Here is a 10000-nt window from a genome sequence, read left to right on the forward strand (position 1 = left end):
ATTTTTTCTATAGGCAGCTGTTGATTTATACATTTTCTTTAAAGGCGAAAAGCTGATTATGTTTACTCTCTTTAAATGTTGAAGTTGTTAACTCTCTTTAGGCATGTTTTGTTTTAATGTCTTATTGGATTCAACATATGTTCCCTCTTAAGTTTATTTTTTTTATTTCTACTGAAACACTAAATCGAGATCTCTCGTCGTATTACAAATGGCAAAACAGTGAATACAGATAGGGGTTCCTGGACAGAATGTGGAATTTGTGATAGATTTTTATTATATACGAACAAAAATATGTTAATCGTCTTCAATAGGCTCAAGTTAAAAATACCTCTAGCGGTTAAAGCTTAAATAGTGATAGCGAACGATTCCCCTAAATAAATGCATCATGTCGTGCTGAAGGGGAACTGACCATCCATTGCTCTCTTTTATATGAAAACAGGCTTCCATTCAGTAACAGGGCAGTGTGTGTATGTGTGAATATGTAGAACTTTCTTTTAATTGTTCGTAAAGCTTCTTATTTTGCATTTTTCGCGTTGCACATTATTCTCCGGTATTTTCCAGATACTTTTTATAGGAAAAATTACCCGTAAGTTATGATGTATCTTTCGTGGTGCAGCGTTGGATTTATTTTTGTTTAAACAAGGAAAAAATTAGTATTTTAGCGGCATTGACCTTTCTTCATATTTGATAGCGATAGAAATTATTTATGTTATTAATCTAAATTTTTTTATGTGGGTTAAACGATGTACAAGAGCAAAATATTATCATTATAGAAAATCACCATAGAAAATTGCATGCTATATTTCCTCAGTCTATCAAACTGCTAAATAGACCATCGACAAAACCTTTCGTTTTAGGGTTGTTGGTTTTTACCTTACTATTCCAAAATAAATACGAAACTCAAACTAGGGTTGCCTAAAAAAATAGAAAAAAATAAAACTGGTTTTCCGAGCGAAGGAAACGTCCGTATACCGATACACAAAAAAGAGAGGGGAAATTGAGACTTTAGGAAAGGGTGAAACAGTTGGGGGCAGGTGGTTATAGAGGGTAGGAATACCTTGAGGAGAAAGAGGAGGGTAGGAGGGGAGGAGTAGGAGGGGCTTGGTTGAGTAGTGATAAGCAGGAGGGGGATGATAGGAGGAAGAGGAGTGGGTGGTAGGATGAGGAGGAGGGTAGGAGAAGGAGAAGGGTAGGAAGAAGAGGAGGAGGAGGAGGAGGGTAGGAGGAAGAGGAGGGGATGGTAGGAGGAAGAGAAGTCATAGGAGAAGGGGGAGGGTAGGAGGAAGAGGAGGAGGAGGAGTAGGAGGTGCCTGGTTGAGTAGTGATAAGCAGGAGGGGGATGGTAGGAGGAAGAGGAGTGGTAAGATGAGGAGGAGGGTAGGAGGAAGAGGAGAGGTAGGAGGAGGAGCAGCAGAAGGGGATGGTTGGAGGTGGAGGAGGAGGAGGAGGGGAAGTAGAAGGGGCCTGGTTGAGTAGCGATAAGCAGGAGGGGATGGTAGGAGGAGGAGGAGGAGGTGGGTAGGAGGAAGAGGAGGAGGAGGAGGGTAGGAGGGAGAGGTGGAGGAGGAGGATAGGAGGATAGGAGGAGGAGGAGGAGGAGTAAGAGGAGGGGCCTGGTTGAGTAGCGATAACAATAACAGTGCCGAAGTAGACGGTATCTTGGCCACAAAGAAATTGTAGTACTTCCAACACAATGGAGGAAAGTCCTTTGGCGATACGCCCTTACCTTTATTAGCTCGTACGTCGCTGGCCAAATGCAAAGCAGGCAAAAAGACCTATTCTTACCGGAGGCTAAAGCCACTTACGCTAAAAAGTAAGTTTTTAACTTATTTCGCTGGTTTGTGAAGGAAAACGCAAAAAAAAAAAATCTTTTTGCATATAAGAATACTTAAGATTCCAATCAAATTTGCGATTTGGCTGTCAAAGTCTGATCGAAAGTCATTTTACCATTTGAAAAATTGATTGATTTGTTAATTAATAAGGTGTTATCTGGCGTCACCACTGCTGGACAGATCTGAAGAATGGCAATAGCAGACGACATGACATCAGCGTTAATGATATATGAGAGACAAATCCACAGTTACGTATGGGCACAAATATATTGTAGATTTATCAAGATTCATGCTAAGAGTATTGTTTAATTTAAGTAATCCAGAATAACCTGTATATCAAAAATATGTTATGGGATCAAACCTCTTCCTAGTAGTTCTTTGGTTTGTCACCACGATTTCTCATGACATATTAGTTATTTTTCCTGATTTTGCCTAAACTGCCAGTTTTGATGCAAGGCTGTTTGATGTTCTTTCTGTGCCAAGTCCGGATATTTCAGTTTCATTTTTCAGTTGAAAGATAAATATACAATTTAGTATTTATGGTAGAATTGTGCAATTCGAAAAACGTAAGCATGTAACTCCTTTCTAAGATATAGAAACGAAAAAAGGTGTAAATACACTTATGTACACAGTCACGTCAACTCTAAGGCAAAAAATAGATGGATAAACATAAATATATATTATAAATAAATAAAACAATTTGGCCCCTTTCCATCATGCAGACGTTGGCGTCAATGGGCGTAATAACCAAACGCAGGAAGGGCACAGGTACCCATTCGAACTCCTTACGCCCTTTTATTACGCATGCACAGCGTAACATTATCCTCACTCCCCAAGATTGAAGATCAGCGGCAAGCCACGAATTACAAGTCCCCCGTTTCTACTTTACTACTCCGACCGCAGACCAACACAGCCTTTGTTTCGGTGATTGCATCCCGGTCATATTCTGCTGTAGCTCCGACATTACCCCGCCCCTCCCTCCCCTTGGGAACGAGGGCGAGGAGGATGGATATTACTATTATTATGATCATTATTATTTTCCTTTTAGCTCTACCGTTTCCTTAAGGCATACGCAAGGGTGGGATAACTTAACCCCCAGAATGGCTGTTTCCTGCCTGCGTTCGCTCGCCCGTGACAGATATGCGACGGTGCAATATCTCTTGATTGCTTCCATAAACAAACCTTCAGACGACCATGTATAAACTTAATGCGTCGTTGTGCTTATTACGTTCCCTGGCGCTGTTATGCGGGCGTAAGGGCGGCGGTAAATTATTGATAATCATGGTCGTTTGGAGAGTGATGGTGATTAAAATGCTTCCACGATTGAGGTGAAGATGGTTTTAGAAAACCATGTGGGAATTTCTGAAAACCATGTGGGAATTTCTGAAAACCATGTGGGAATTTCTGAAAACCTTGTGAGAATTCCTGAAAACCATGTGGGAATTCCTGAGAAACGTGTGGCAATTCCTGAAAACCGTGTGGGAATTCCCGAAAACCATGTGGGAATTCCCGAAAACCTTGTGAGAATTTCTGAAAACCTTGTGGGAATTCCCGGAAACCTGTGCTAGGAATTCCTGAAAAACTCGTGGAATTTCTGAAAACCGTATGGGAATTCCCGGAAACAACCTTGTGGGAATTCCCGAAAACCTTGTGAGAATTTCTGAAAACCTTGTGGGAATTCCCGGAAACCTTGCAGGAATTCCTGAAAAACTCGTGGGAATTTCTGGATTTCTGGGCACTACTACTTCCTGGAATTACTTGATAAACAACAAATCCAGTTCATGAATGAATGTGGAATGGATTGCTGCCGTTAAAACTACACAAACATTTGAAGTTTTAAATTTCAAATGCATATAGATATATGCGAGAGAGAGAGAGAGAGAGAGAGAGAGAGAGAGAGAGAGAGAGAGAGAGAGAGAGATATTTCTATAAGCAGTTCCCAATAGAGCTGCAGACAGCATAAGAATCCAAATACACGTCTACTCACTTAAAGACACGTAAAAATTAAGAATTTTCACCAAAGTCTGTGTAATAGGAAACAACGAATTAATTTTAGGACACTGAATTCACTTAAGAGTTGTAGCTGCATTAATAAAAATCCTTGACGCTCAATAAAGCCACTGAATTACACATAAAAAGTTTGTCTGAGAAAATATGCATTTTAAATTCTGTTCATCCAGGATCACCTTCATTGTGGTCAATCACGTTACAAATGAGAATTCTGATTGAGAAAATGGCACCTTGGTTATACCTTTCATACCTTATTATAGTAATCAGTCAAGAAATACGCGAATTTTTGCTTCCATGTCATATTCGCAAAAACACACTTCATGATTCTTGGCTTAAATAGTCTGTCGGTTATTTATGTATGTACTTTTTTTTTATCTGCTGTATGTTTATGTATGTTTTTTCAAGTCAGATTTATGAGACATTTTACAATGATTCTCTCTCTCTCTCTCTCTCTCTCTCTCTCTCTCTCTCCTGCACATTTATGAGTAAAATTCATATTTTTTTCACTTCTTTCTAGGCTTCATCATCATATTACTTATTACTATCACCATATTATCATTATTTATTACTGCCATCATTATTCAGCGAAAATCACAAAATACAGTGAAAAAATCGAAAATACAATTTTTTCCTTAATCATAACTGGATTTTCACCGATTATTTGCGGTTAGTGTATCGTGATGTACCACAGATCATCGTCAATATTCGAGAAGCGCCTGTTGTTCACAGCGCATGCGCACTTCCGAGTCAATGAAGTCCCGCGGTCCTCATTCATCGGGCTTCCTTGACAAGGAGTACCACTTCACCTTTAAGCGATCCTTGGCCGAGGACGAATCTCAAAATAAAAAAAAGAAGAAAAAAAAATATTCACGTCTGCGTTATTGTCTATAATATCGAATTCAAGTGACGTCAACAACAATCGCTTCTATTCACTTCATTTACGAACCGCATATTTTTTTGTTTGTTAGTTGATCGGCCACACCAAACAACAACATCAACATCAACATCAACGACAACAAACACTTGACATCCGTGGCGGAAGTTGCAGGTCAGAGGTGAATGGTTTTAATTCTTGTTTGTATGGCTCGCGCCAAATGGTCGGCTTTTTCGCGCGTAAATTGGGAGTTTGACTAACCGCATTGCTAACAAAGGCTGTTTTGTCTTTACCGCCTTTTTTTATTTTTATTCAAACTTGCGTTATTTTTTCTAGGTAAATTACACAAACTTATAACGAACTGGTTACTGATAGAGGCAAATGGGGTAGAATTTCCAGTGTCGTCTTTATATTTTTACCACCTTTTTGTATTCTAAGTTGCGTTATTTTTTTCTATGTAAATTACACAAACTTATAACGAACTGGTTACTGATAGAGGGAAAAGGGGTAGAATTTCCTGTGTCTTCTTTATATTTATTCTTGTTTTTATTTCTCAATTTTTCCTTGTGTTTTTTACCAGGTAAGTTTCCCAAGCTCAACATTAACTGGTCAATTACACAGAGGCAATAAGATAAAATTTCGTTAACATATTTTTATTTTTATTCTTTTTTGTCGTTTTTATGCTAACTCGAATTTTTTGTTCAAGGTAAATTCCACACGCTTATCACTAAGTGATCAGTGATATAGGCAATAACGATAGAATAATGTGTGGAATTGTAATTTTTGGTAGTGTTCTTGGTAATCACCCACAGTAAGATCCATAGTGATAATAATGGTAATAATGATGATGACAATTGCTGGCATTTATATAAGTATTACTTACAGTTTTACCTATGTTTTAATTTGTTAATTTATTTTTTCTCTCTTAATGAGTGATCTCTTATATCTCTTTTTCTCATTGCCTTCTGTTACTTCTCTCTAAATGACATTTGGAAGCGTAAATTTCGAGTCAGTGACCCTACGGGCTTGTTCCGTATGAATAGGGTTCATCTGAATAATAATAATAATAATAATAATAATAATAATAATAATAATAATAATAATAATAATAACAGTAGACCTAGTATAAATTGAAAAAGCGTAGATAGTAAGTTATTGTAGTATTTAGTGGTGCGCTGAATAATTCACATGACGCATAGGACTTATGTTGCTTAAAAGCCCACATCAAATTAAGAAAAGTACAGTATTTGCTAGTAGTGTTTATCTCTCTTTTTTTTCATAAATTTCACTTACAGTGAAGTTGAGCCGAACAAAAAAAAAAAATAATAAAATAAAACTCAACTGTATCCCTGCGGTTTTTTGTAACTTTCGCTTCTATGTAATTATGAAAATTAGCTGAGAGTCAGCAGGTGGCGTCAGACAATGAGGTTCCGAATTAATGGAGGTAATCCTGTCTCAAGGTAGTGCTACATTAGGGAAAATGCTTCTTGGAAGGAGTGGCGCTCTTTTCTCTTCTCTCTCTCTCTCTCTCTCTCTCTTCTCTCTCTCTCTCTCGTCTCTCTCTCTCCTCTCCTCCTCTCTCAGTGTCTATTCTTGATACTTATTCACACCACCTCTCGTTCTCTTTCTCTATTAAGTAATCTTGGCACATCTCTCTCTCTCTCAAAAACATTAGGACACTGAATGAACAGTGAAACCTGCTCCTAGAGATAAGTGAGCACACGATGTCTCCGAGGATGGACTAACGAGTCTTTGAGACATCCTAATCCTTGTAACACACTCTCTCTCTCTCTCTCTCTCTCTCTCTCTCTCTCCTTAAGTGTATATATATATATATATATATATATATATATATATATATATATATATATATATATATATATATATATATGACTGGTAAAAATGTTCTGTAACAACAGAATTCCATCTAATAAAAGGAGCCCATAAAAACACCAAAATATAGAGAAAAAGTACTATATTTCAGAGACTGCTGTCTCCCTCTTCAGGTAGATGAATGAGAAAAGTTTACAGAAAAGGTGGTATTTATACCAAGAGGTCCATCCACAAACAAGCCATTTTAAGTCACCCCCGCTGATAATCTTCCTTTAATCTTCTTAAGGGTTGGTTGAATGAAGACGTTGTCGATCGTGTCCGAAATCCATGCTCCTTTTGAGATGTTCATTACCTGCCTCTCTTTTATTAAGGCCGATTCCATCATTTGACTCTTGTACCGGCAGTTGCTGCTATAAATTACACGTGACAAATTCCAGTTTATTCTATGGTTATGTTCATTTATATGGTTGAAAATAGCCGAGTTCTGTTGTCCATACCTAACTGACCGTTTGTGTTGTATTAATCTCTGGGGAAGGGATTTACCTGTAAATCCGATGTAAGATTGGTCACAGTCCTGGCATGGGATTTCGTATACCCTAGAGTCCTTTGGAGATGTCTTTTGTTGGACGTTAATCAGGGATTTGGCTAAGGTGTTTGGGTAAGTAAATACAAAAGGGTTCGATTTTCCGAGGGGGTTGGTTATTCTCTTAATCGTGTCCAGGTGGGGAATTATTATTTTATTGTTGGGTGTATCTCTGGTCTTGTCTTTAGGGGGTCGGTAGAAAATTACGTTTGCTTTGTGAATTGCTTTCTCAATTATATGGTCAGGATATTTTAAAGACGAAAGTTGCTTGCGAATTAGTTCAAATTCTTTTTCCAGGAATTCTGGGGAACAAATTCGTAAGGCTCTTAAGAACAAGTTACTAGCTACACCTATCTTGATAGTAATGTCATGATAGCTAAAGTAGTGAATGTATGAAAGTGAGAACGTTGGTTTTCTGTATATGGTAAATTTGTATTCTGTCGTATCTCTGATTATTAAAACATCAAGAAAAGGAATTTTGTTGTCTGTTTCCCATTCAACTTTAAATTTGATGCTGGGCACTAATGTGTTTAATTTCGAGAGGAATTCATTAAAATTGCCCCACTTACTATCCCAAAATGTTAGGATATCATCCACGTATCTCATCCACAGCATGTTTTTGGGTTTTATTGCATTTATTACTGTAGTTTCAAAGTATTCCATGTACAGATTGGCTAGAACAGGACTTAAAGGACTACCCATACTACACCCGAATTTTTGCTTGTAGAATGATTCCCCGAATGAAAATACGTTATTAAGATGCACATAATTCAACTAGCTTTATTATTTTGTCAAGCGCCAATGGAAATGATCTGAATAGGGGGATAATTTTACCCTTAAAAACTGAAGAACGTCCTGTACTGGTACTTTAGTGAACAGGGAATCTACGTCAAGGCTTAAAAGTTTTATGTTGTGAAGTGGTATATGTGCTTCTCTGAATTTGTGACAAAAATCTTCCGAATGTTTAATGTGACTGGGAGAAAAAGTGCCTAAAAAAGGGGAAAGGAGGCCAGCTAACCATTTAGCTTTCAATTACAAAATTTCTAAATGGTTAGCTGGCCTCCTTTCCCCTTTTTTAGGCACTTTTTCTCCCAGTCACATTAAACATTCGGAAGATTTTTGTCACAAATTCAGAGAAGCACATATACCACTTCACAACATAAAACTTTTAAGCCTTGACGTAGATTCCCTGTTCACTAAAGTACCAGTACAGGACGTTCTTCAGTTTTAAAGGGTAAAATTATCCCCCTATTCAGATCATTTCCATTGGCGCTTGACAAAATAATAAAGCTAGTTGAATTATGTGCATCTAATAACGTATTTTCATTCGGGAATCATTCTACAAGCAAAAATTCGGGTGTCGTATGGGTAGTCCTTTAAGTCCTGTTCTACCCAATCTGTACATGGAATACTTTGAAACTACAGTAATAAATGCAATAAAACCCAAAACATGCTGTGGATGAGATACGTGGATGATATCCTAACATTTTGGGATAATAGGTGGGGCAATTTCAATGAATTCCTCTCGAAATTAAACACATTAGTGCCCAGCATCAAATTTAAAGTTGAATGGGAAACAGACAACAAAATTCCTTTTCTTGATGTTTTAATAATCAGAGATACGACAGAATACAAATTTACCATATACAGAAAACCAACGTTCTCACTTTCATACATTCACTACTTTAGCTATCATGACATTACTATCAAGATAGTGTAGCTAGTAACTTGTTCTTAAGAGCCTTACGAATTTGTTCCCCAGAATTCCTGGAAAAAGAATTTGAACTAATTCGCAAGCAACTTTCGTCTTTAAAATATCCTGACCATATAATTGGAGAAAGCAATTCACAAAGCAAACGTAATTTTCTACCGACCCCCTAAAGACAAGACCAGAGATACACCCAACAATAAAATAATAATTCCCCACCTGGACACGATTAAGAGAATAACCAACCCCCTCGGAAAATCGAACCCTTTTGTATTTACTTACCCAAACACCTTAGCCAAATCCCTGATTAACGTCCAACAAAAGACATCTCCAAAGGACTCTGGGGTATACAAAATCCCATGCCAGGACTGTGACCAATCTTACATCGGATTTACAGGTAAATCCCTTCCCCAGAGATTAATACAACACAAACGGTCAGTTAGGTATGGACAACATAACTCGGCTATTTTCAACCATATAAATGAACATAACCATAGAATAAACTGGAATTTGTCACGTGTAATTTATAGCAGCAACTGCCGGTACAAGAGTCAAATGATGGAATCGGCCTTAATAAAAGAGAGGCAGGTAATGAACATCTCAAAAGGAGCATGGATTTCGGACACGATCGACAACGTCTTCATTCAACCAACCCTTAAGAAGATTAAAGGAAGATTATCAGCGGGGGTGACTTAAAATGGCTTGTTTGTGGATGGACCTCTTGGTATAAATACCACCTTTTCTGTAAACTTTTCTCATTCATCTACCTGAATTAGGAGACAGCAGTCTCTGAAATATAGTACTTTTCTCTATATTTTGGTGTTTTTTATGGGTTCCTTTTTATTAGATATGTATATATATATTATATATAAAATATATATATATATATATATATATATATATATATATATATATATATTATATAATATATATAGAGCTAATGTTGACGTTTTTTCTCGTCATCTTTCTGTATCTTTATCTCTCTTATATTTAATCTGTCTTACACTGCGCTCGCTCTCTCTCTCTCTCTCTCTCTCTCGTGTCTTCTCTCTCCTCTCCCTCTCTCTCTCTCTCTCGTCTCTCTCTCTCCCCTCTCCTCCTTCCATCTCTCTCTCTCCTCTCTCTCTGTAAGAATGTTATACTTGACACTTCCATCACCA

The 10000-nt window shown here is 37.5% G+C and overlaps 1 protein-coding gene and 1 long non-coding RNA gene across 7 annotated transcripts in view; one reads left to right on the top strand and one right to left on the bottom strand.

Annotated features, from left to right (window-relative positions):
• Nucleotides 1–10000, top strand: part of LOC135225641 (uncharacterized) — a 463389-nt gene that overhangs the window by 87696 nt on the left and 365693 nt on the right. The window lies entirely within an intron of this gene.
• LOC135225640 (uncharacterized) overlaps nucleotides 1–10000 on the bottom strand; it is a 265065-nt gene that overhangs the window by 20056 nt on the left and 235009 nt on the right. The window lies entirely within an intron of this gene.

Source organism: Macrobrachium nipponense, chromosome 13 (genome assembly GCF_015104395.2).
Source record: "Macrobrachium nipponense isolate FS-2020 chromosome 13, ASM1510439v2, whole genome shotgun sequence".
Lineage (NCBI taxonomy): Eukaryota > Metazoa > Arthropoda > Malacostraca > Decapoda > Palaemonidae > Macrobrachium > Macrobrachium nipponense.